The 27,020-nt window shown below is 50.5% G+C and overlaps 1 pseudogene; it reads left to right on the top strand.

Annotated features, from left to right (window-relative positions):
- The first annotated feature begins 4,574 nt into the window (after positions 1–4,574).
- On the top strand, positions 4,575–13,429 carry LOC123124147 (putative disease resistance protein RGA1; annotated as a pseudogene).
- The last annotated feature ends 13,591 nt before the right edge of the window (positions 13,430–27,020 follow it).

The following is a 27,020-nucleotide window of genomic DNA, read 5'->3' as shown; positions in this document are numbered from 1 at the left end:
TAATCGGCCAATGATGTTGAGCCCACCAAGATTGGCTTCAACGGGAGGGGAAGAGCGGTGGCCTTCATGGGATACAAGCGTCGGCATTCTCTCATGCACTACTCTTCCTTGGTGCGTGCGGCGCTCGCAGACGTGTCAGCCTCGTTGTCGTGGGGGTGGGGCGCGACCGCGGCGTAGCTGGCAATGTCCACCTCCTCATCGCTCTTGCCGAACACCTCATCCGCCACCTCGTTCATCTTCCTGTAGGCGGCCTATAAATTCGCCTGATACTGGATGTACCACTAGAGGTCGTCGCGGATTTCATGGGCGCTGCGGTAGGAGTCGACCAATGCCTCCTGCTCGGCCACGTCCACGTCCGACACTATGGTCCTACCGTTGTTGAGTTGCTCCTTCGCACGCAGGTGCTCGTCGAGGAGGCCGAGGTTGTAGGCCTGGTCGGCCTACGCCTGACGGAACGCGGCCTGCCGCTCCGCCCGCACCATGTCGGTGTAGTGAGGACAAGCCTCACCCGTGGTGATCTCGTCATGAACCGGCAAGGAGGGAGGTGCCGGCTCGTGCTCACACGCGTCCTCCATTTTGACACCCGCAGCGCTGCCCTCCGCTGCTAGCTAGCTGCAATGGCGGCGATCTCCTTTTTCTACTTGGATGAGAGGCTGTCCTAGACGGCTTTGGAGCTCGATGATGCCATGGCGGGCGTGGTGCAGAGAAGAGGATAATCTATGTGAAGGATGATGGATGTGGCTATGGCGGGGCCTGCAGTTTATATAGCAGGGGAGGGTGGCACGGCAACCAGTGACGTGATTGATGATGAGCGGCAGACGGACGAACGGGTGGCGAAGGTTCGCCGTTCCTCGGCAACCGCATGCACCATATTCTCGGTCAGCTCGTTGTTTCAATGCCGGAGGGCAGTAAGAGGCCGTGTTGCTCTGAGCTGGTATGAACGCGGCACTGGTGCTCTGGAGTGATGCTGGCCACTTGGGGCGGGAAGGGGCGCGGGCACGATAAAGGGGTTTTTGGTGGCCAAGTTAGTCAGACGCGGGCGTTGCCGCGGTCCGTGCACCCGCAAAGCCCCTCCCCCACTTTGTCTCGGGTTTGCGGGAAAAAGAGCGTCCGAACCGCTGAACGAGCCGATGCAGAACTGCATTGGATGGCAACACACGTCCAGACTGCGCGGTTCAGACGGTTGCTGGCGGTTTTTGTCGTTGGAGATGTCCTAAGTAGACAAAACCTTCAACAAGATAATAAATGACACAAGATCATCGTCGTCAAATCCGACCAATAAAGAACGGGACAAGAGTTTTCACCCCGGATGAACTGGTGTTTCAGTCGGCATCTTGATCATTGATTGATAATCACATCTGCCAGTACAGAAGTGTTTGTTTGGATCATCTTAATTCAATACTCCATGGAAATGGCCACATGGATGAGTGGATGAAGGAGAATCTTTTCCTTAAAATTTGGCCTCCAAATCTCCAAGCCAGCTCATAGTTGACTTTGAGAATTTTGATCCCATCGTGGCGTATTGGGTGGTTGCGCTGTTATCTATGATTCTCACATGGTGCTCCGTTATTTTTCCCTCCAAGCGACTAGATGCCCGGATACACGGTACTCCAGTTGGCGGCAGCCAATAATACATTGGCACATGTGCTGCTTGCTCCGCTTATGAATATATATTACGTTACAGTAAGACTAGCCACAATGGGTAGTAACATAGAGTGGTAACATGCCAATGTTACTATTCTATGTTACTACCTCTATAGTGGGGAGTAACATATGTGTGGTAACATGCAACACTTCATTTATTAAGCTATAGACTCATCTTGTCTTGATATGTGTGATGTTACTCATACTAGTAGTAACTAGCTATGTTACCACATGCCTCTTTTTTTTCATTTATTGCTTGCCACGTCATCCATTTTATCTAGATATGTGTGATGTTACTACTTATGTTACTCCCACTGTGGATAGTCTAAGATGCTTGTATCTTCGTCCAGTTGCCTGTCGACTACGCGGCTGGCCGGTTGCCCCTAAGAGACACGAAGCGCCGTGGTTATGGCATCTTCAACGCTAACCTTTAAATCAGACAAAGTACTCATCTGTGGACTGGTGGGGATTAGTTTGCAAGCACTGATGTAGAAGTCGGTCATCCAAAAAAGTTGTCCCCCTAAATGCCAGTTCATGTCCGGTTAATTGAAAATTCAAATACGCCGATCACATAGCACTTGATCACAACCAAAAAGAGACAGGCATGCAAAGTTTTGCATACCCGATCACAAAAAAATATCAGTTCGGTGGTCCGTGCAGAAAAATGGATTTTTTGCCCTACCGAACCGGCAATCCAAGCCTCAATGCTCACTCAGCTGTCGCCGCCTTCTCGGACACCTCCTTCTCCGCCCTCTCTAGCTGATCCTTCGTGCGCTTCAACGTCTTAAGACGGACGGCTTGCACGATCATCCTTGCATCATCATTCAAATCCTCCATCTTCAAAGTCAACATGTTCGCCTCCTCTAAAGCGGCTGCGATCTCAACCTTCTTCTCTTCAGGCATGGCCTTCTTCTCTTCAAGCTTGAGTTTCTTCTCGATCACCGCCATCAACATGTTGAACCTCTCGGCCTTTCATGCCTCCTTGATGTCGGAGCACTTGACACATGCCTCCTCCTTCTTCGCCAAGATGTCATCGAACCTATCCGCAATCTGGGCTAACGCCCCTTCTCGCTTCGCCTTCTCCTTCTCACATTTCTTTCCTCGGAACCCTCTTCTAACCTTCTTGGGTGACTCTTTTGTTGGGTCAGTTGATGACCCGTTTCTTCCTCGGTGCCCATGCCGGCGATCTTGGCAGAGTTGGCAATGAATACATTCCACTTGAGTTGCACATTCAACTTCAACCAACAATGCATGACAAGAAAAAATTGCACGCACGAGAAGACTACAATGTAAAATATTGCCAATAAGTTGCATATCTGATCTGGCCAAATGACGAACACATAGTGCATATTCGGCCAACAAATTGCATATCCGGCCAAATGATCAGCACATATAACAACTTACTTGCTTTAATATTTGTGCACCACTTGGCCACCGTCCAATGAGTTGCTTCAAGTGGCCGCAATACTTGGACATGGTCTCTTGAATGATGTACCATTGATGGTTGAGATACTTCACCCCACGGTTGTGGATGAGTTCGTCGGCGAAGGGCTTGAAATGCTTGTGCTCATGGAACCAAGTGTGAATGTTGGCCCAAAATGTTGAGCCCTTTTGCTCCGTGCCATGGATCAGATAGATGCTAGTGGCCAACCACGCATCGCACAACAACTCGTCCTCCCTCATGTCGAAGCTTTCTCATCTACTCTTCTTCTTTGGATTGACATCAAATTCATTCGGATCTAGGTCGTCGTCCTCCTCCTACTGCTCCTACTAGCCGGTGGCCGAATCCAGCTGTGTGTACGACGGCCATGACTTCAACATGGTGTGGACGATGGTCTAGACGACGCCGGAGCGGAGAGGATCGAAGAGGGTGGGAGCAAAGTAGAGTAGTGGTGCTGTTCGGTCTGGACGGTGACGGGGCCCTACTTAAATAGGCGCGGTCAGGCAAGCCAAAGGAACGTGAAGCCATGAAAAGCCGACTTCAATGCGGCACAGTGGCCGGAGTAGGCTTCTCGGTTGTCGCATCGGTATTGAAGTGGCGCCGCCAGCTCGTCCAGTCACGTTGCTATGACCGACATCAATGCCATGGAGTCACGTCCGTTCTAGAGCGACACTGACCGCGACAACCGCTTCGCACAAGAGGGTTTTTAGGACCAAGAGGGTTTTGGGTGGGACCGGAGTGGTGGACACGTACGTGGCAACGGTCTGAATGCCCGCAAGGCCCCTAGTTTGTGTCTGGTTTGTAGGAAAACAACGGACATGTGAACCGATTCACAGACCGATGGGGTATCATTTTGATGACAAATTGCGTCCGGACCGCTCGGTCCAAACGGCGTGGTTTGGTTGTAAGGGTGGGCAGGGATGGGTTGGGATCGTTCAAAAAATAGACATGTTTAGTTATAAAGCACTTGAATGGTTTCACTCAAAAAAAGAGAATATGCTCTGAAGATGCCGAACCATTCCACCCGAGTCGAATCGCCACCCATTGCATGCATGATCATGTGAGCATGACTGGTGGCCCCTTCTTAAATAATTAGCTCATCTCTTATATATAGCCAAACACATGAATTGAATGGTTTCATCCAAAAAAACTGGACGGTCCAAACCCATTCATTTGATACCTTCAACCAAACACATTAAGGGTCCGCGCTCGAGATGCCCTTGTTTGACTTTGAGAATTTCGATCCCATCTGGCCAGTTGCCGGTTAACAAACCATACCGGCTGCTCGCCTGACGGTTGCCCGTTAGAGACACGAAGCGTCGTGGTAAAGGCCAAATAATTAATTAAGAAAAGGTTTCTTTTGTCGGTGCCCAATAGTAGAGCTCCAGTTGGTTACTGGTTACCTACAGCCATCGTGCTGTTCCAGCAAATCACTAATGATATGTACTAGTTGCATACTTGTATGCGCTAACTCCGTCCAGTACTCATCTGTGTATCAATAACCATATTCCATCGTTGACCACAAAGAAGCTTTGCCATGGCAGCTATCCTGCAAAACACATGCAGGAAGCTCAGGTCCGTGATCGGAAATGAGGCCATGATGCTTCTGAACTTCACCGGCGATCTGCAGGAAATTCTGAAGCAGCTGGTGGCCATAGATGCAGTGATCCCGAGCACCGACTCCGATGAGGATTGGTTAACGGATGCTTACGGTCCTCAGGATAGTTGGCGGATCAGGGTCAATGCGGTCGCATATGTGGTCTGCGATATGGTGGACGAGTTGCAAGAGATGACAGTACCGGCTGCACGAAATAAGGTACATCTCTACAAGCTGCTGCATCATTACTTGCGCCAGTCGTATTCATTCACAGATTTTAATTTTCTTGCGTGGCTGAAAAATTGATTGCCGCCAGATGGGAAAGATGCTCACCCCGCCTGAGAATGTCGCCGTTGAACCCAAGAGCAAGGAGATCATGTTGGGAAAGATGAAGGAGATTAAAGAAGCGCTCAAGGAGTTGCAAGATAAGTCGCGTAACTTTGATCGTGTAGCGGATACAACAACAATTCTAGGAAGGGAGAAAGATGTAGAAAATATACTTGCACGGCTATCTGTGTGCTGCTCATCCCGGCAAGGCCCCACCATTCTTCTCATCTGTGGGAAGCCCGGTGTTGGGAAGGCAACCGTGGCAGCAATGGTTTTTGACAACAACCGATTCATGGGCTATTCTCGGGTGTGGATCAATTTCCCACCAGGAGATATTCCTGACTTGTATGAAATTGCCAAGTGCATACTTTCTCATTTAGTACCAACTGGGGGAGAAGAGATCATCGGCCATGGTTCAAATGAAGACATGGACCATATAACAAACCGCCTTCATGAGCTTCTCAATGGCAAGAAGGTACTCATTGTGTTACGTAATAATAGCGGATGGGATATGGCCAGTGAGTTGAAGGAATTGAAGGATGTGTTGGGCAGTAATCAGGTGATCGTCATAGCGACATCAGAGAGATATCCCAGAGATGATGATGCCATGGAAATCTTTGGTGTTGAACCATACAGTCTACTTCCTTTGGATGAAGATTATCAAGCAAACCATCGTTCGTTCTCAATATTGATCAGCAGACAAAGAAGATTTGAAGCGGATAGCACCACAAGTTGCAAAGCTCTGTGGGGGTATACCAATGGCTGCACAGTTATATAGCAACTTGCTGCAGAACAAGCATGTTGTTAGAGAATTTCAAGAACTACAGGATTCCGAGAGACCCCTTGAAGGATCCATAGAGTCAAGCTACAAAAGTATGCCACCGAATTTGAGGTTATGCATTGCTTATTGCGCCTTCGTATTGATGAAAAGAGGCGAAATAGTCAAAGAGGATCTGATTCACCAATTAATTGCTCTCGATCTTATTGAGCCATCCGAGGCGTTCTCTGCTCCACAGCTTGCTGAACAATATCTCAGGAGGCTCCTGGACATGTCATTCCTTCAAACTGCAAAGACATCTCCGGTAAGTTACTACGCAAATAATGTGCCTCTTCAAAATGTATATCACTCTGAACTCTGAAGTGTGTGCAGTCAACTGTTTGAAACTTTGATCAGTACTATATGAAAAAACATACACTGGCCGACTATGAAAATAATGTTGGTTATATTTGTATTGCAAATACGTTCACACTATGCACCCTCTATTATTGTTTGTAACAAATTATGCTAAAAAGGTTGGTAGTTGAAGTCTACTACAGATGGTGCTATCACTCAGTATCATATATGTAACGGTTTCACACCCGTCTAGAGACTTCCATTATTGATGACCTCCGGGTCATCTTGCACGCACTAGCATCTTTGGGGTGTACTAGTGTACTAGATTACAAAAACACACACATCTAGAACACATGAAACACTATCAAAAGAATCAAGACAAATATAATACACATCCGACATGCCATAAAAATTCAATTTCAAATCTGAAATCTGATCTATAGCGCGATAAACACAAACCACAAATCAAATTGTGAACAATACCATATCTAAATATTCAGTAAATAGTATCCTGGTGCACTATTCATTGCTGGATTTGCCACTTTTATTTTCAGAGTTGTACATCGAATTTTGATCAAAAAGTTGCACTTTAAAGGAGGCCTTCCATTTTTTAATGCAAATAATAGATGCATTCAATGGGTGAAAGAGCGGTGTGACCACCCGAATCCCCCCCCCCCCCGAGCTCCCCTTCCGCCTAGGGTTTCCGCGTCGCCGCTGGTGGTTCCCTCGCGCGGAGCCGCCGCCGCGACCGGAGCCCGCCATCGCCGCTCGCCTCTCCCGCTCCCCCGCCCTCCCTCCACCTCCTCCCTTCCCCGTACCCCCCGCTTCGCCTCCCCGGGCGAGGCGACCGGGAGGCCCCGACGCCGCTCCCCTCCAGGCTCCCTCCTCGCTGCTCCTTCCTCCCGCTGCTGCCAGCGAGCGCCGCCGGGCCTCGGCCGCGTGATGCTGGCGGCGGTGGGTCTACCCTTCCCCGCGCGCGGCCCCTCATTCTCTGATGGTGGTGGTTGGCGGCGGTGCTCCTCGACCGGCGTCGGTGTGGCTCGTCGGCGGTGATGCCGCATGCCACGGTGGTTCTTGACGCGGCGGTGCGGCCGTTGGCCGTGGGGCGGCGCGGTGGCGCTGGTGGCTGCCGGCGCCCGCCCAGCCCAGATCTGGGCCCATTTGGGCCCCATCTGGGTTGGGGCGGGCCGGTGGCTCGGTGTTTGGCAGTGTCGTTCCCTGGTGATGGCATGGTAGCGGCGGTCTCGGGCGGTGAGGACTTCATCGGTCGGCGAGTTCAGCGTGGCGACAGGATTGCACTGGTCCAAGTGGACCCGGCCGGGCCATCGAGGCCCGGCAAGTCCTCGTCGCCTCGTCCGGTCGGCTCCACTGCGGCGGTGGAGGTTGTCCCCTCCCCCCGGTCGAGTTGTGGTCGCTCCCGTGGCCGGGGTCTCCTTGCCCGATCTAGGCCTCGTGTTGGCAGCTCCAGTGAGGCGGCGGGGTTGTCCGGTAACCGTGGTGGCACAGGCTGGTGGGCGGCTGTCGGGGTGGTGCATCTCGAAGTGCCTGGGGTGATGGTGGTGGTTGTGGATCGGGAGAAATCCTTGTCGGCTTGTCTGGCACCGACGCGGTGACATTTGTGGGCGCCATCGGACCTTCCTGAGGGGCATCGGATATATCTCTTCCCCATCATCACTCGCGTATCGGGGGAAACCCTAGAACTTGTTCGGGTAACAGCGGCGGCGGCGCATTCCTTCTTGAAGGTGCTGCTTGGTGCGAGGCGCTTCGAGATGCTGGGAGCGCGGTGGTACTTCGTCGGAGGGTGCAGCGGTTGCCGGTCTTCCTTTCTTCGTTGATCTGCCGGTGTCGGCATTTATTTCTCTTTCATTTTCTTTTGTTTTCTTTTGGGCTTATCTGTGTTGCAGCCCTAGCGAGCTGGATGTATCGGATGTTTGCTTTATAATATAAAGCAGGGGGAACCCTTTTTCTTAAAGAGCGGTGTGACATTATGAGTGTTGACCAAAAATTTGGAATTAGGAACTTAGTGGTACACATAAATGTGCTACATCATGCCATATGCCCCGGCTCATCTCAGACGGTAGAAGCACCTTCATCACAAGGAAGTCCGTGGTTGTAGAGCACTAAGTTGCGCTATTTCCTATGATATCCATGATCTGGGCCTAAGAAAAAGAAAATCCATTTCAGCTCCAAATTACATCACCCCCACATAATGTTTTCAATCCGTATATTACTTCACATTTTTGTTCAATTAATGGAGCTTCAAAAAAGAAAACACAAGAATGGTGTCCAGGCAAATCTCATGAGAGGATGGGAGGAGATTGTCATCAGGAAGGCATCCCTATAGCTCACCGAGCTAGATCTGTTGTTGTAGCTCGCCCGGGCACCATTGTGTCTCTATTGTCTCCAACATTATCCCCCGAGGCACCACCCCACCTCTCTACTGTTCTCCATAACTCCTTGATCAACTATACGATGGGTGGTATTGTCAACTGTGGCGGAGCTACACCCCAGCCTGGCTCCGCATCTGATTCTCATACTAGTATACTTCTACTTCCCACTGTAGAATACTTGTAATTCCCACATTAGTATGTGTACTTCCCCATGTTATTATGTTTTGTTTGTAGTTTGCATGTGTTTGTGTGGGTGCTTCCTATAGTTGTGTGTTAGTTTTTGTGTGTACTTCTCAAGTGTTTGCGTGAACACTTCTGGCATTAGTGTCTACTTTCCCATTTAAATTGCTAGCTTTTTGAGGGACTAAAAGCGAAGCTATTGCACTTTGTACCACTATCCATGCTAAGGCCACTATAGCGTCAGATTGTTGCGCTATTTGGCATAGCTTGCTATTAGCTATAGCTAAAGCTATCATCTTGTAATCATGTGTACATGTAAATTTAATCCAAAACAGCCATGTATGTAGCTGAATAACACGAAAAAAAATCCTATCTTTCTTGGGAAGCTGTTTTATCTTGGATCTTCACCCGGTTGGCGATTGAGCGACTCCCACCGCCACTCATGATGTCGCAACCAAGAAAGAAAATAAACCATCTATCAATATGTTAATTAGTTAAATGATGGATTCTCTTTAGTCATCACTTGGTCAGTGTTTTTTGGTAGACGCTAATTTTCTACCTTTCACTTCAAAAACGCTATTGTAAATAGCTTGCGCGATAGCTGACATTGCTATAGCTTGTACATTACCGTGAATCCGTGAAAAAGTGATTTAAAACCTTGGTATATTAAGAAATCTAAAAATTTAAGAAATTTTCAAAGAATCTTGGAAACATTAAACTTCAACTTTTATCTGCTTATCAACATTTTTATCTATTGTATTGTCATACTTCTGTAACTTATTTAGAAATTTTCATTAGCGGAAGTTCTTTTATTTTTTAGGCAATGCCAAAGTTTTATTTCTCATAATTATACTAATGTGCGAGTGTTGCTTGTCTCATTTCATATTTTTTGGGTTCTTCTATTTTTCGTAAATGTATGTTTTGCTTTTAAGCATGATGCAACACACATGTTGGTGATGTGGCTGAGATGCAAGCGCCATTTCATCGAATCCGCTTTGAAATGGATAGAACCGCTCCGGGAGATGAAAATTCTAAACTCAGGACCAGCTTTATTTGGATTTAGTATTCAGGAATGTGAAGATACATTCAAGCGATAGTTTAAAAAAAGGGCGTACCCAATCCTCGGGACCTCAGGCCACAAGTGGAGATACTCTACCACTGCGCCAGGCCACCCTTCCCATTCAAGCAATAGTTGATAGATGAAAATATGCTTTTGCCTTTTCTAAGTGAAACCATCATATACAACTCTGAGTGGAAACAGTATGTGATTACTTACCACATAATTTTTTTGTTAGAAATAATCTTTGATGTGAAATTTAACTGAAATCATATGTGTTACCGCAGCCAGTTTCAGCGAACCGTATTTATCAACTTGCTCAATATTGGTAAAACAAAATCTCAGACGACACAGAAATATAGAACAATATTCTTTTTTACTAGCTATCTTCTTAGAATTTCTCTAATGCTGTTTTTAATCCTCGGCTGCAGACTAGTGCAAGGGATGATACGTGTGCAGTCTCATTCACCATGCACAATGAGGTACATGGTTTCACATTAACTTCTTCAAAAAAAATTTTGGGTGTGATGGAGTATGGAAGGAGATATCGTGATATTCCAGATTGTTCCTATGTATTGCTCTTAGATCTTGACGGCAAGCCATTGGACTGGATATTCAAAAAGCAAAGTACACGGGCGCTACATTGTTTAGGCTGTACAAAGATGAATTTTGGTAATGATTCATTTTCACTTGCAAGGGGCCTCCGTGTCTTGGAATTACATGATGAGAGCTCCTTGCAGAAGCTACCAGAGTCCATCTGCCAACTGAGGCAGCTGGGGTATCTCAAATTGTCAGGCTGGTCAGGATTAGTTACTCTGCCGGAATCAATTGGTGGTCTAATAAATTTGCTCCATATCGATCTATCGTCATGTTCTGGACTCATACATCTCCCAGGATCATTTGGGAAGCTAATAAATTTGGTGCATATTAGTCTGTCAGGGTGCTGTAAACTAGAAAATCTCCCAGAATCATTTGGGAAGCTAATCAAGTTGGTGCACATCAACTTATCAGGATCCTCTGCACTAGTACATTTGCCGGAATTTTTTGGCAAGCTAATAAATTTGGTGCACATCAACTTATCAGGTTGCCTTGCACTAGCAAATCTGCCAGAATCCATAGGGGAGCTAACAAAACTGGAGCACATCAACCTATCAGGCTGCCAGGCACTAGTAGATTTTCCTGAATCTTTCAGGAAGCTAACAAAATTGGAGCACATCAACATATCAGGCTGCCATAAACTAGTAAATCTTCCGGGGTCTTTTGGAAAGCTGACAAGTTTAGTTCATGTCAACCTATCAAGCTGCTATGGACTATCAAAGCTGCCGCAATCATTTGGTAAGCTCACAAATTTGGCACACATCAACTTATCAGGCTGCTCTGTAATAAAGAAACTGCCGCAATCATTCTGCAAGCTCATAAGTTTGGTGCATATCAACTTATCAAATTGCTCTGGACTAGCAACTCTTCCAGAAGCTTTTGGGGATCTACAAAATTTGTTGCATGTTGATCTATCACGCTGCTATGGACTAGAGCTGCCAAAATCATTTGGAAAGCTAAAAAATTTGCTTCATCTGGATTTATCATTCCGGTCTTGTTTTGAAGGGATGCAAACAATATTGGGTGGCCTTACAGGTCTCCAGCATTTGAATTTGTCACACCCTTGCTGTCGTCGTGCTGACTACCCCCATCTCAAAGGATTGAAACAAGTTCTGGGCCAATTCGTCAGGCTAGAGCATCTAAACCTATCAATGTTCCTGAATCCTATCTTTTGCGACCAGTCACAAAAGGAGAATCTTGAATACATCAAACTTATCAGCGGCCTCTCCACACTGAAGTATCTGGACTTATCTCATAACATATTTCTTCGTGATCTACCTGAAAGTCTAAATGGCCTCGAGAGGCTACATACACTGGACCTCTCAGGCTGCATTAGACTTAAGAAAGTTAACGAATGGAGGACTCACATGCCCTCTTCTCTCAAGTCACTAGTATTAAGTAACATGGAAAGTTACCAGTTTGTGGTTGGCCATGAAGATGCCATCAACAACTACAATCAGCTGGTGGATGTAAGATGTAAGGAGTTGAAGATAACTCGTCTTCAGAATATGAAGTCTACGGCAGAAGCACGGAGGATAAAATTGGCAAAGAAACAAAATCTTCAGAAGTTGATGCTTTCTTGGAATGTGAGATCTAGGCGAACCATGGAGGATGATGCTTTGCTCGGAGAACTGGTGCCACCGCATAGTCTACGGTGCCTTGAGCTAAAAGGTTACAGCAGCACATGCTTCCCATCCTGGTTAAGATGGAGCAGCATATCTTCATTTAATCTTGTGGAGGTTACCATGGAGGACATTCCGAAGTGCAGGGACTTACCACCGCTTGGTCTTTTACCAAACCTGCAGCGAGTGGTTCTCAGAAGGATGGCCAGAATCACAAGAATCGACGCCGGTGACCTGAGTGGCGGCAACACAGCAGCATTCAATCGACTTTCCAAGTTTATCATAGAAGACATGGGTAGCCTTGAAGAATTCACATACTATGGTGGTGGTGGTGTTGCATTCCCGGTTATTGATGAATTGGTGGTGAAAAAATGTCCCACCCTGAGCTTTGTACCTTTCCCGCCTAGAGCTCGGAGGTTAGTAATATCAGACTGCAATGCTGTGATGCTTTGCTGGACGAACAGAGCAGGAAGACATGGTGTGGAGGGCCTTTCTTGTATCTCTACACCAGTAACCTGGGTTACTGAACTGGTGGTCGAGAACTGCTATGTGTATCCAAGTCACTGCTATTTGCTCAACCACCTCTCTGGCCTCCGCAGCTTAACTATCAAGAATTGCACAGATTTCAACAATCTTTTCTCACCAGAGAATATTGGGTTCCTATCCTCCCTCCAGATGCTATGTTTCTCTCATTGCCAGATGGAGACATTGCCAGAAGAATTGGGTGACCTGAGCTCTCTCCAGGAACTGCTGATCGAGTCCTGCGGTCGGTTCCGAGGTTTGCCGAACAAGATGAAGCACCTTGCCGCCCTTCAGTCAATGCATTTCACCGAGTGCAACTCTATGACAGGACTTCCCCTGTGGTTGGGAAATCTCACCTCTCTTCAGAAGCTTGCGATTGAGAGATGCATGAAGATTGAATCTTTGCCCCCCAGCATAGGTGAACTAACCAATCTCAAGGATCTGCATATTGTGAGCTGTTCAGATCTGAAATGGTGGTGTGAAAAGGATGAGAACAAGAAACATCTCAGTCACATCCGGCCAAAAATTGAGTATGTACCATATATATTCCTCCTTTATGTCACTTTCAGTTTACCATGCATGTTTCTTGCTATTTTACCATTTTGTTCCGCATGCTTTGGGTTGCGTCATGTTTCTTTTGTCTGTGTTCCTGTTGAAAAAGAATATTCATAGTTGATCTCAATTGAACTTTGTCTAATCAAGGTGTTGACATTGTGAATACTGCAGAGAAGCTCCTACCAGCGTTGCGGGCGATCACCTTTCGTAAATCTCAGAACATGGCTCTGACGAAATCTCAGAAGATGACTCATACGAGGATATACTGATGGAACACAGCCTGACGACCCTTAGCATTCCAGTGATTTTTGTCGCCAGCTTATCACTACAAATTATAAATGTTTTTCTGATGAAAAATCCCATAGCACGACATGATTTCAGACCCCCCCCCCCCCCCCACCACCACCCTTCTCTTTATTGTCTTCGTGTAATTTTAGATCCTTGGCATCGCTGATTTCGCCTATATGCTGATGCAACCCTATGTGCCGTCGGGACCGATCTTATTAAAATGGTCAACCAAGGAAGACACGTCAAGTATATTGTGCTTGCACTACGTCGACGACAAGTCATGTTCTGAGAATTGTTTACAAAAAGAGGCACAAGATGCCTGCTGCACAGTTCGGCTACGCTGTCAAAGAACATGGAGAACCAAAGGCCAACTACCGGGGCTGTGTGCGTAACAGACGGGTACAACTTGGTTTGGAACCGGCCAGAGAATTGTTTATATTTTTTCGAAACGGAGGCAAAAGTTTTGCCTCATCTATTAATTAAGCAGAAGAGAGTTGTCCAGTTAATTAATGAAAAATCGGGTGAAAACCAATACATCAAGGGCCAAGCCCACACTCACCGACAATATGCCGAAAGTTAACAAGCCGGCCATCCACCACTGCAAGAAAGAAGAATCCGCGACTACTATGAGAGGAGCAGTCACGGGACTCTCCGGCAGAAATGAACGACATGCACACCACATGACCTGCGCCCAAATGCATAAACATGCCAATGGCCAACATCGAAGGCAACCTCGTCGCCCACACGACACCAAGCCAGATCCCTCGAAGCTGCAATATCTCGGAGCCGCCACCCCGACATCCACCGCTCCACCGCGCCCTGCGCGATCAACCAACTCCACCTTCCGGGGCCGCCACCCCGACATACCACCACTCGGTCTCGAGCCACGATGCCGCACGACCCAGCCACCCGCAACCCGTGTTGCGCAGGAAAACCGCCCGCAGACCACGGTCGTTGCACCGCTTCCGGGGCCGCCGCCCCGACATACCACCGCTCGCCCTCGAGCCACGACGCCGCACGACCCAGCCACCCGTAACCCACGTTGCGCAGGTAAACCGCCCGCAGACCACGACCGTCGCACCGCTTCCGGGGCCGCCGCCCCGACATAAAGTCCAACCGTCCACACTGGAACGCGTCGACCGAGCCGACGATCTTGCTGCCCTTGCAGCTCAAGAACGCCGCCCAAGCCATGCTGAGCTGCAGCCCTACCTCATGGAGCCGTCGCTGCATCACTTCTCGAGACCGCCGTCTCGGCGCCCAAGTCCGGGGCCGCTGCCCCGACATCCAGTGATCCTGATGGTAGAGAGATCCCTCGCAACAGCCTCAACCACCTCTCCCAAGCGACGCCTCCAAGGAGGACACGACGTAGACGCCGCCGCCGCCTGCTTCGGAGTACCGAAGCTAGGATTTTCATCCGGAGAGCCAAATCCATCGTGAGGCCGAAGGAGCTCCACAACGACGCCTCCAAGAAGGTAGACGACATCCGTAGGTGCCGCCGTCGCCGGTCCTGACCATGGTGAGGGCAATGCTTTCGCCGGAGCTCCTCGTCACACGACCGGATTACGGATCCAGAGCACCATGGCCGCCCGGATCGCCGGAGAGCTCACCTCCACTACCCACCTGCAGCCAACCACCACCACGCAAACCCCACCACCGCACCTCATGCGGCGACGAACTCCACGCCACTGCCACGACAACAGCCGCCGCCGTTGCAGCCACCATCCCGGGGCCGCCGCCCCGGCATCCGCACCTGGCCTGGAACCGCCCTCGCTCCTCCCTGACACACCACCGCGCCCGGCAGCCCCTGGATCCGCCCGGCAGCAGCAACGCTGCGCTGTACGTGAGCTATGGTGCCAGATCCGCGCAGCAGGATGCCGCCGCGCTCACCCGGCCAGATGCACGCCCACGCGCATCAGCGCGCCCAGCCACCCCTTGTCGCCGCGGCCACGCGGCTCTCTGCACCTCCGCGAGCCACGGCCGCCACCCCACTTCTCCGCTGAGCCCCGCTCCCGCCGCCGCACACCACCATTGAAGTCAGACGGAACCTCAAGATCTGCTCGAACCACGCCGCCATACGGCCCCACCACCGCCGACGCCGCCCGGGCTTTGCTACTGATTGTGGGAGGATCGTCCATGTACTTCTTTACCAAGGTGTGCGTGTTATTTTTGTGGTGATTGCATCTACGAGATCGCAAGTGACACGTCGTTTCACGTGAATCATACCGTGAAAGATTGGAAAATTATTCGTGTTGTCAACTTTTCCGTCGACGGTCGCATCATATGCCGTGCAATGATAATGGTCTGACAAACGAAATCCTAGATACTCCCTCCTAAAAATATAAGAGCGTTTAGATCACTACAGTTTAGATCACTAAAGTAGTGATCTAAACGCTTTTATATTTCTTTACAGAGAGAGTACTACTTATTGTTTGGCCCTTGCTTTCCGGCAGAGGCAAAGGAGGTGAGGATGCACCGTAAACTTGTTGTACGAGCACAAAGAAAAATATTCAGATCATGAATGTTCATGATGGCAATCCTTAGTCCTGGCAGATTCATCCAGACCAGGACAAGTGTTGGGCAATTCAAAAGTTTAAATCTCATGAGTCATGATGCAAGAGACTGTGCACAGAAACTTGTAAGGAATCTGAGGGGGGCTAGAGCGCGAGACAAGACGGGGGCAGGCTTTACCTGCGGGGGCGACGGAGAAGGTTGGGAAGCGGCGGTGGCCTCCGGCGTCCGGTGGAGGTAGCGGCTACGCGGGGCCGATGTGCGGCGGAGGCGCAGACGGCCGGCTGGTCGGATTGGCACATATATAAGGGCAGTGACTATTTATCTGCGGGACGTACCGAAAAAACTCAATTCCACCGCTACGTTCTGCCTATCATCTGAGAATGGCCATGTTGAGAGCGAGCTCCGGACGGCCGGAGTCTTCTAGCTCAGTGAACAAACATAAAGGGTATATGGCACTATGGGATACCAACGCATCGGGGAAGGCCAAGATTCATCTATGGAGACTGGTTTCAAATGGATTGGCAGTTGGGTCAGAGCTACATAGGAGAAGGATTAAGCCTGGAGTCTTTTGCGCCGTATGTGGTCGTGAGGAAACCATTATCCATCGGTTTTGGTCGTGTCAACACTCTGTACAGTTTTGGAAGCTATTTCGCTCGGAGATGGGAGATATGGTGGCGATCCCACCATGCCAGTTTAACTCCCAGGGAGAAGTAGCGCGCTGGCTACTGCAGAGGCTAGCGGGAGCATCTGACGACGCGAGACAGGCGATGGTGCAAGCGTTGTACGGCCTTTGGCTTGCCAGGAACGAGGCGTGAGATGGAAAGAGGATCAAGGCACCACATGAAAAATTGACCACTGTGTTGATGCACATGGAGGAATGGAGGCTCGCACATCCCACTTCAAACAACATTCAGACCCGTCAGCCACCACAGCCATGGTTGCCGCCAGCCGAGGGGTGGACCAAAGTTAACTCAGACGGTGCAACGTCAAAATTGGGAAGCAAGGCAGGTGGAGGTGCTGTGCTTAGGGACCATATGGGGGCGTTAAGAGCGGGGGTGTGCCATCTTTTCCCCGGCGTGGCTGATCCCGAGGTAGTAGAACTTCTGGCCTGCAGGCGAGCGCTCGAGGTGGCGATTGGTATAAATGTGCAAAGAGTCCATGTGGAGTTAGATTCCAAAAGAGTGGTGCATATGCTGCAGAATCAAGCAAAGGAGCTATCGGTGACAAAACCATTGGTGGAGGAGATCAAAACTATGCTGAGATCTTTTGATGAGTTTAAGATTTCGTGGGTTCGACGTTCAGCAAATGTTGCCACGCATAAGTTAGCTAGAGTAGGTGTGGGTGATGAACTTTGTAAGGTTTGGGTGGGGGCTTCCCAGACTTCGTTCTTTCTGTTTTGTCAGATGAGATTCCGAACTTCGTAAGTTAAATAAAGCGGCAACTTTTGACCCTAAAAAAAGACTATTTATCTGCGGGATGTGTGGCCGAAGGTTCAAGGTAACTGGCCCGGCCCAATTAGCGCGTGGGAAAAAGAGAAGAGGAGAAAAGGAAAGTAACTCGTTGACGAGCGCTCCTTCAGGAGCCTCGCAACGATCACTTGCGCGTGGGCTAAGAGCGCGCTCTCAGTCACGTGTCGTGCTCTGGGCACTTCCTCCGGATTTTTTCGCATGCATTTTCAGCTTTTTAGTTTTCCACCGGTCTTCCTTAGCTTTGGACAAAAAAGGTTTGTTTGCTCGAAAAAAGACGTTTTTTTTTGCTTCCGCGAAAGGCATGGTTTTGCTTTTGCGAGAGGCACAGCTATGCCTCTCGTAAACGAAAAAATGTGTTCTCTTTTTTTCCGCGAGAGGCACGGTTTTGCTTTAGCGAGAGACGCGGCCGTGCCTCTCAGGAACGAAAAAAACGTGTTTTCTATTTATTTTTTCTTCCGCGAGAGGCACGGTTTTGTTTTCGCGAGAGACACGGTGTGCTTTCACGGGAGGCACGGCTGTGCCTCTCGAAAACGGAAAAAAAATATGTTTCCTGTTTTTTCCCTTCTGCGAGAGTCACATTTTTATTTTCACGAAAGGCACGGTTATGCTTTCGCGAGAGGCACGGACGTGCCTCTTTCAGAAAAAGGAAAAAAAAACTTGCCCCTGCTCGGTATTTTTGTCCGGTTTTTTCGTCCGGATTTTTTTGGTGAAAAAAAGTTCATCAAAATCTATCAACATGGGATCTAGTTTCGAGGATCTCGACGAGAGGAACCTAACTGTGAAAACGATTCGAGATTTGGGCACACGATTTAAAAGATAAAATGTCTTGAATAAACGGATCTACAGAAAAAAAGAAAACTTCCATCTTGCAACAAATGACATACATGCAGCATGCTATTTGTCAGGACGTAGAAAGATGGGAGTGATCTTCGCAACGCAAGAAGTACTAGTGATTTCGGGAGAAAGGGAGAACCAGGGATCGATCCATAGCCAGTTCACGCGGGCTGCTTGAGGAACCGCGCTGCTACAGAGAGTTCACTCCGTCCAGGCCGCAACCTTGGCGGAAGGGGCGAGCCCTACTTGAGGCCATTTGAGCCAGGTTTTTTCCTTCATTTTCTTTTATTTTTTCTGCTCCGTTTTTTTCTTTTTCATTCTTTTTCATCCCTTTTTGCATCCTGTTTCCGAGTTTATTTTTTCATTTTCTTTTTTCTTTCTTTTTTTGTATTCTTCATTCTTTTGGTTTTTATTCTCCATTTTATGTTTGGTTTTCTTTTTTTCTTCTCCATTTTTCTTGTTCAGCGCGGGCCGGGAGGGTCCAGCTTCGGCGTCCGCATTGCGCCGGCGCAGGAGCTGCGGCTACGCTCCAGATCTGGAGCTGTCGCCGGTCTTCACCTTTGACCGCTCCAGCGCAATGCGGAGGGCCATCTCGTCCTCGTAGTCGAGCTTCGAGACGGAGTCGCTGACGGAGCTGCTCATCGTGGTGGATGGGATCGAAAGCGGAGAGGGAGAGGAGTGGACGGAGTGAGAGAGAGAGGGACAGAGTGAGCTAGGGTTTGAGCCTTCCACCTTGATTGGGGTTTTTTGTGGGGTTGATGGTGGGTCGGGCCTGTCAGGCGGACATGCGCGGGCCTCTCCATGTCCGCCCTATAATTGGGCTGGATATAAGGGGTGCCGGTCAGCCCGGGCATTTGTCTGCGGTTTGAGAGATCCGATTGGGTTGATTTTTTTATGATCGGTTAGTGACCGGACGACCTGCCCGGGCGTTTGAGACGGGCATGAGAGGCCTGGCTGTAGATGCTCTTAAAGCCCCATTCGGGATCCATAACTTGTAACAGGGGTTGTCCCCGAGCCGCCGTGTTCCGGCTAGCGTAGAACCCTAGCGAGAGTTCCCTAGTTAGGTCCTGTCAATTGGTATCCAAAGCCCATAAAAATCCTTCCCCTGAGAGCATCTACAGCCAGACTTGGCAAATCTGGCCTTCTATAAGCCCGTGGGCGCGTCCGGGCACGTCCGCGGACAGTCCCTGCTGCCCCCTCATATGTTGCACTGCGCATCTACATACCTTAAATCTGGATCCTCAAATCCATGCAATCCATAGACGTCGATCATACAATACAAACTGTTAGAATGCTAAAGTTCAAAACAAAGCAAAGCAAATCATAGTTCAATAAACCGGACATGGCAAAATGAAATCAATATTCGAGCGTGACGGATGGCCTCGGATCACTGGTCGGGTGCCTGCTCCGAGTGGAATGCGTTATGTTCGTCATGCTCTGCCTGCATCCGGGCAGCCTCCTCCGCTTGCATCCGTCCTGCCTGCTCCGCCCAATGAGGTCAGACGACGTAATACACGTCAGCGCTCAGAGGGAAGGGGTGCGGGGATCCGCCCGCGGCGGAGGAAACAGCTACTCCACCACATCCGAACCTCCTTGCGATGCCGCCGCCGCCTCCCTCTCTCGCTGTCGGCGTCGCCACAACTTCCGGGTGACGTTCTCCACCTTGCAAGTCATAGCCGACGAATTGACCCCGCCGACGGACGAGGCGGACTACATCTCCGTTGCGTCGGTGTGGGTCGGGCTGGACGACATCTCCGGCGGTGGATCAGGACCGGTGGTGAGGATTGGGAGCAAGGGTGGAGGACGGCGAGGGTCCGAGAGCGGGAAAGGTTAGAGGGCGGCGGGAGGAGGAGTAAAGGTTTGGTGGATTTGGGCAAATTTGGGGTGGGATCAGGCTGTCGGGTCTGACCTGGTGGGTGTGCCCGGGTGCGCCGGGGCGCTCCCATATCCGCCCCATATTTGAGCTTGATATGGGGAGTGCCGGTCAGCCCGGGCATTTGAGGCCCATTTAAGGAGCCCGTCTAGGTCGAAAAAACGTGTCCGAACAGTGACCGGGCGGCCCGCCCAGACGTATGAGGCAGGTTTGAGGCGCTCGGCTGTAGAGGGGGATCCTATATGGCGCGTAGGTATCCCGCTAGCAAGATGGCGCGTACCCCCCTGAGCGTCCGCAGCTTTTTGGGCCGGTCCATATAGGGATTCCTCCCCACCGGTTTTGGGAAGATTCTAGAAAAAGTTCGGCCATGTATCAATTTTGCGAACACATTTTCTTAAATTGTGAACATTTTTCGAAATTATGAACATTTTTTACAAATTCGTGATTTTTTTTGAAAAAGTGAACATTTTATTGAAACCATGAACTTTTTTTGAAATCATGAACATTTTTTTAATCCGTCAACATTTTTCTAAAATCATGAATTTTTTTCAAATTCACGAACATTCATTGAAATTGTGTACATTTTTTTGGAAACGGTGAAGCTTTTTTCGAAATTTCTGCATATTTTTTGAAATTTAGAAACATTTTTTGTTTTTGACAAACATTTTTTTAGTTCCTTAATTGTTCTTGAATTGCGAACATTTTTTGAATTTTGTGAACTTTTGTTTAAATTTATGAACATTTTTCAAAATTCCTGAACATTTTTTTAATATTGTGAACATTTTTCTAGAAATTCATGAACATTATTTTTGAAATTGTGAACATTTTCTGAATCCTTGAGAATATATCATTTCCTGAAAAATTCAAATTGGGAACAATTTTTGAATTCACGAATAATTGAACAATTACAACTTTTTCTGAAATCCTAAATTATTTTTGAAAATACAATAAATCTGAAAACAGAAAAAAGGCTAAAAAACGAGGGGCTGCCCGCCCCGCATATGGGCCGGCCCATGATTGCGCGCGGGGGAGCAGGGAGGGTACACGCTCCATTGGCTGCCGGCGCGTACCGTGCTATATAGACGCTCCCGGTTGTAGATGCTCTGAGCACTCTATTTTAACAAAACAAGTACTATGATCTGGTTTCTAGGATTGATGCTGCGGGCCGGATATCAAATTATTTGCCACTGGTCAAAAAGAGTTGATAGGTCTGTCTCACCGCTATTCCTGTGTTTTCTCCTCTGACCGAAAAGAAGAAGCATGCATTTCCATGTTCTGATGCCAAAAACATTTGAGTACATGTCACCAATGACGTGTCCTGGTTTGCAGACATGAATTTCTAGTATTCTGCATTTTGCTGATCTGTTAACTGAATTTGAAGTCTCAGTCGTAGGTATTGATTTAGGCTGTCGAAAAAACAAGGTGCATTGCTCGTTAGTCTACAAACTAATAATTTGTAAAATTGTTCATTGTGTTTCATATTAGCTTCATGCATTTTATACAAACATACGGCACATATACCACCGCTTCGTTTTGCGAGATTAACATATGTAGTATTTTGCATGATTCTTAGGCAGGCTCAGATTTTGTGATGTTGCTCGAGAAGGCATTGTAAGTGCACGTGGCTCGAGAAGGCATTGCGCCGGGTGGTCCACCGGAGAACGGCGGCGGCGGCGATCCGGCCATGGAAAGGCCCCCTCCTTAAGGTACGTTTACCGAACCTAATTATTTTCGATATGATTCGGCCGGAATCGTGGACTACGGTGACAAGGAGAAAGAATCCTCGCCGGGCAGGGCCTAGATCGGCGCCGGAGGTGACCGCGGCAGCGCCGCCGGCGGTCACGGCGTCCCGGATCAGGGCGGCTCGCCAGGAGCGTTTGAATTCGCTCCTGGGCCGAGATGGGTTGCAGACTGTTGTTGGGCGATGAGTATCACTGGGCCGGGGATTGTTGGGTATGTGGCCCAGACTGAACCGGTCCAGCTCGATATCGAGGGGGACGAGGCATGCATTGTGTTGCGATCGACGTTGCCGTCTCCCTCACCGCGCCCTAGGGTTTTTCTACGTCGGACGCCGCGACTTCGCTCTGCGGGGATCGGGCGGGCTTGGCGCATCCCACCTCTCGGAGCCATGGCGGGTCGCGGTGGTGCACCGCCGCCCGGAAAGAAGCCGGCTGCGTCAGCCGGGGTGGGCCGCGCCGGTGGAGCGCCGCCGCCGGGTTCTGGCAGCGGCAGGGGTGCTGCGCCCTTGCCGGCATCTGGCGCTGGCCGCGGTGGTGTGCTGCCTTTGACTACTGCTGCGGGGCGTGGAGCTGGCGTCCCCGGTTGGGTGGCCAATGCGGCGGTGGGTCGTGGCGCTGGCGTGCTGCCCGGTGCTCGACCGTCGGCGCTGGGTGTGGCGGTCTTGCCTTCGGTCGGGCGAGGCGGGCCGGTCCTCGATCCTCGACCTACGGCGCCCGGCATAGCTGGGGTTGCCGCTGCGGGACGGGGTGCTGCGCCGCCCAGGCCGCCTGCGCCGGGGAGCCAACGGGTGACGACGGGTCTGCAGCCTCGGGCGGCCCCGCCACCTCACTTCGTCGCCCGGCCGTCGCAGAATCGGGCAGCGCCGGTGCTGTCGCAGATACCGCCGCCGCAAACCAACACCTTTGGAGGTGCTTCGGCTGCGCCCCGGGGTCAATGGGGAGATGATGGTTACAATGCTTATGGAGTTGGTCAACACCGGGGCTCTTCGTCCACGGGTGGAGGTCGTGGATATGCTTGGCAGAGCGACGGTTTGGTAGAGAGGCCGTTTCTGGGTCCTACGGGTGGTTTTGTTGAGGGGGCATCTGGCCCGGGATATCGGCAGCGGGGTGGTTTCCGCGGATATCGTGGTGGTCGAGGCGGTCGAGGTGGCCGGTACCGTCCACGACATCAGACCGTTGTTGTCGAGGAGACGACCGCCGGCGAGGCTGCCGAGGAGCCGGTGTTGTCCGGTCAGGCTATGGAGGTAGTGACGGCTCTCGCTAATGTTGAGGTTCCTGAGAATGAGACTATGGGTAATGTGTCTGTGGAGGTGTCAGACAGGGCTGATTCAGATAGGGCATCCAAGTGGGCGCGCAAGAAGGAGAAAATGTTATGCTATCGTTGTGGCGACAAGGGTCATTTTATTGCTGAGTGCGTGGCTGAGTTATGTGATACTTGTGGCAAGCCGGCACATGACTCGGGGGATTGTCCTCTTCTGCGAGATCCGGCACCGTCTCTTATGATGTATGGAGTGTATTGTGCTGAACTCACGTTCTTTGAGTCTCCTAATGAGAGGGAGGTTCCTGACGAGACCCAGAGCATGACCACTGGGATTGTCAAAGTGACCAGAGGAGAGGTCTCTGAGACACAGATTGTGCAGAGGCTCCGGGAGTTAGCCCCTGGGGACTTCCAGTGGGAGCTCGTCAGTCTCGCGGAAAAGTTGTTCAGGGTTGAGTTCCCTTCGGTGGAGGATTTGCAGAGGCTTCTGAGTTTTGGGATGTGCAAAGTGCCGGGTACAGATTGTATCCTCGAGTTCCATGAGTGGAAGCAGGTGGAGCCTCAGGGTAAGCCGCTTACTCAGGCGTGGCTGCGTTTCTCCGGGGCTCCCTCGAAGCCGATGCAGGATGCTAGAGTCGTGGCTAGCTTGGGCATTATGGTGGGGAAGACTGAGCAAGTGGATATGGCTTTTACCAGAGCTCACGGGGTAGCTCGTTTACTGGTTAGTATTTTGGACATTGAGTACGTGCCTGAGGTCGTCAAGTGGACATATCGAGGCCAGATTTTTAACCTTGGGATTGAGTTTGAGGATGAGAGCCTGTTCGCCGAGGCGGCTAATGGGACTGATGTTGATATGCACGAGGGAGATGACAGCGCGGGAGCGAAGGAGACACCGGTCGATGATACTAGACGAGAGTTGTCCAAGGGACCGGGGTCCGGGTCTTCGACGACCGGGGATGGGACGGTTCCACCCTCCTCGGTGCCTACGACTTCTCTGAGATTTGGGTCTTTCGAGCCTGCTTCTTCACCCCCGAGACTTTGGAGTGATCGGGTGGAGTCTGACGAGGCTTTTGAGCTTGCGCTGCCTGATTTGGTTTTTGAGGATGCTGTGAGCCCTGCTCCTGGGGCCTCGCCGATCTCGGTCAGGGGAGAGGAGGAGGAGGTTAGGCAGGCGGCCACTCCCTCACGTGCACAACACGTTATCTCTCCTCAGGACGAGGTTCCGGTGGTGGAGGTCTTATCCTCGGGAGGGGACCCGGGGCAGGCGGCCTCGGCTCTCTCTTCTCCTATCGAGGTGCAAGTGCTTCAGGGGGCAAAGCCGCTTTCTGAAGGGGACTCGGGGCGGGTGGCCCCCGTGTCCTCTTTTCCTCCCATGGTGGACGAGGTCTCGGCGGTGGCGGTCTTACCTTTGGGAGGGGGTTCGGGACAGGTGGCCTCGGAATCCTTTTCTCCCATTGCGTTGTCGGAGCTGCAGGTGGTGGCTTCACCGTCGAGAGGGGGCTCGGGGCAGGTGGCCTCGGTGCCCTCTTCACCTGGGGCGCCTAAGGTGGCCACCCCTCCTGTGCTGGGTGGGGAGTTCGGGTAGGTGGCCCATGCACTCCCCTCCCCCAATGCACTGTCGTTTCCGTGCTGTGGGGCGCGACCGACGTCTGCGGCGCTGGTGAGTGCCTCACCGCTTCCTGGTATTACCGCTGGGGCGTCCTTGGAGGCTGACCAGCGTCGCGTTTGGGGTGAGGCAGGAGGTCCCACCACGGGCAGGATCTCTCGGGAGGAGGTTATAGCGTTTGGAGGGATTCCGGATCCGGTTTCTGAGGGGCGACAGTTGAGCTGCCGTCTCCAGAATCATCCGGAGGTTGACGACATTCAGCAGCGGTGCGCCATGAGGGCGGCCAAGCTTCGTGTTGTTGAGGTCACTACTGGTATGTCGGTTATGTTGGAAATATGCCCTAGAGGCAATAATAAATTGGTTATTATTATATTTCCTTGTTCATGATAATCGTTTATTATCCATGCTAGAATTGTATTGATAGGAAACTCAGATACATGTGTGGATACATAGACAACACCATGTCCCTAGTAAGCCTCTAGTTGACTAGCTCGTTGATCAATAGATGGTTACGGTTTCCTGACCATGGACATTCGATGTCGTTGATAATGGGATCACATCATTAGGAGAATGATGTGATGGACAAGACCCAATCCTAAGCCTAGCACAAGATCGTGTAGTTCGTTTGCTAAGAGCTTTTCTAATGTCAAGTATCATTTCCTTAGACCATGAGATTGTGCAACTCCCGGATACCGTAGGAATGCTTTGGGTGTACCAAACGTCACAATGTAACTGGGTGGCTATAAAGGTGCACTACAGGTATCTCCGAAAGTGTCTGTTGGGTTGGCACGAATCGAGACTGGGATTTGTCACTCCGTGTAAACGGAGAGGTATCTCTGGGCCCACTCGGTAGGACATCATCATAATGTGCACAATGTGACCAAGGAGTTGATCACGGGATGATGTGTTACGGAACAAGTAAAGAGACTTGCCGGTAATGAGATTGAACAAGGTATCGGGATACCGACGATCGAATCTCGGGCAAGTAACATACCGATAGACAAAGGGAATTGAATACGGGATTGATTGAATCCCCGACATCGTGGTTCATCCGATGAGATCATCGTGGAACATGTGGGAGCCAACATGGGTATCCAGATCCCGCTGTTGGTTATTGGCCGGAGAACGTCTCGGTCATGTCTGCATGGTTCCCGAACCCGTAGGGTCTACACACTTAAGATTCGATGACGCTAGGGTTATAGGGAATAGATATACGTGGTTACCGAATGTTGTTTGGAGTCCCGGATGAGATCCCGGACGTCACGAGGAGTTCCGGAATGGTCCGGAGGTAAAGATTTATATATGGGAAGTCCTGTTTTGGTCACCGGAAAAGTTTCGGGTGCTATCGGTAACGTACCGGGACCACCGGGAGGGTCCCGGGGGTCCACCAGGTGGGGCCACCAGCCCCAGAGGGCTGCGTGGGCCAAGTGTGGGAAGGGACCAGCCCCTAGGTGGGCTGGTGCGCCTCCCACAAGGGGCCCAGGGCGCAGGAAGGGGGGGAAGGGGAAAACCCTAGGCTCAGATGGGCCTAAGGCCCACCTAGTGGTGCGCCCCCTCTCTCCCCCCTTGGCCGCCCCTCCAACTCCCATCTAGGGCTGGCCGCACCCCTTGGGGGGGGGACCCTAGATGGGGGCGCAGCCCCTCCCCCTCCCCTATATATAGTGGGGGTTTTGGGGCTGCCATAAAGACGAGAACATATCTCTCTTTGGCGCAGCCCTACCCCTCTCCCTCCTCGTCTCTCGCAGTGCTTGGCGAAGCCCTGCTGGAGTGCCACGCTCCTCCATCACCACCATGCCGTTGTGCTGCTGCTGGACGGAGTCTTCCCCAACCTCTCCCTCTCTCCTTGCTGGATCAAGGCGTGGGAGACGTCATCGGGCTGCACGTGTGTTGAACGCGGAGGCGCCGTGGTTCGACGCTTAGATCGGAATCAACCGCGATCTGAATCGCTACGAGTACGACTCCTTCATCCGCATTCTTGAAACGCTTCCGCATCGCGATCTACAAGGGTATGTAGATGCACTCCCCTTCCCCTCGTTGCTAGATTACTCCATAGATTGATCTTGGTGATGCATAGAAAATTTTGAATTTCTGCTACGTTCCCCAACAGTGGCATCATGAGCTAGGTCTATGCGTAGTTTCTATGCACGAGTAGAACACAAAGTAGTTGTGGGCGTCAATTTTGTCAATTTACTTGCCGTTACTAGTCTTATCTTGATTCGGTGGCATCGTGGGATGAAGCGGCCCGGACCGACCTTACACACTCATACGTGAGACAGGTTCCACCGACTGACATGCACTAGTTGCATAAGGTGGCTAGCGGGTGTCTGTCTCTCCCACTTTAGTCAGATCGGATTCGATGAAAAGGGTCCTTATGAAGGGTAAATAGAAATTGGCAT

Source organism: Triticum aestivum, chromosome 5D (assembly GCF_018294505.1).
Source record: "Triticum aestivum cultivar Chinese Spring chromosome 5D, IWGSC CS RefSeq v2.1, whole genome shotgun sequence".
Taxonomy (NCBI): domain Eukaryota; kingdom Viridiplantae; phylum Streptophyta; class Magnoliopsida; order Poales; family Poaceae; genus Triticum; species Triticum aestivum.
Note: the sequence above shows the minus strand (reverse complement) of the source record. Positions and strands in the feature narration are given on the sequence as shown.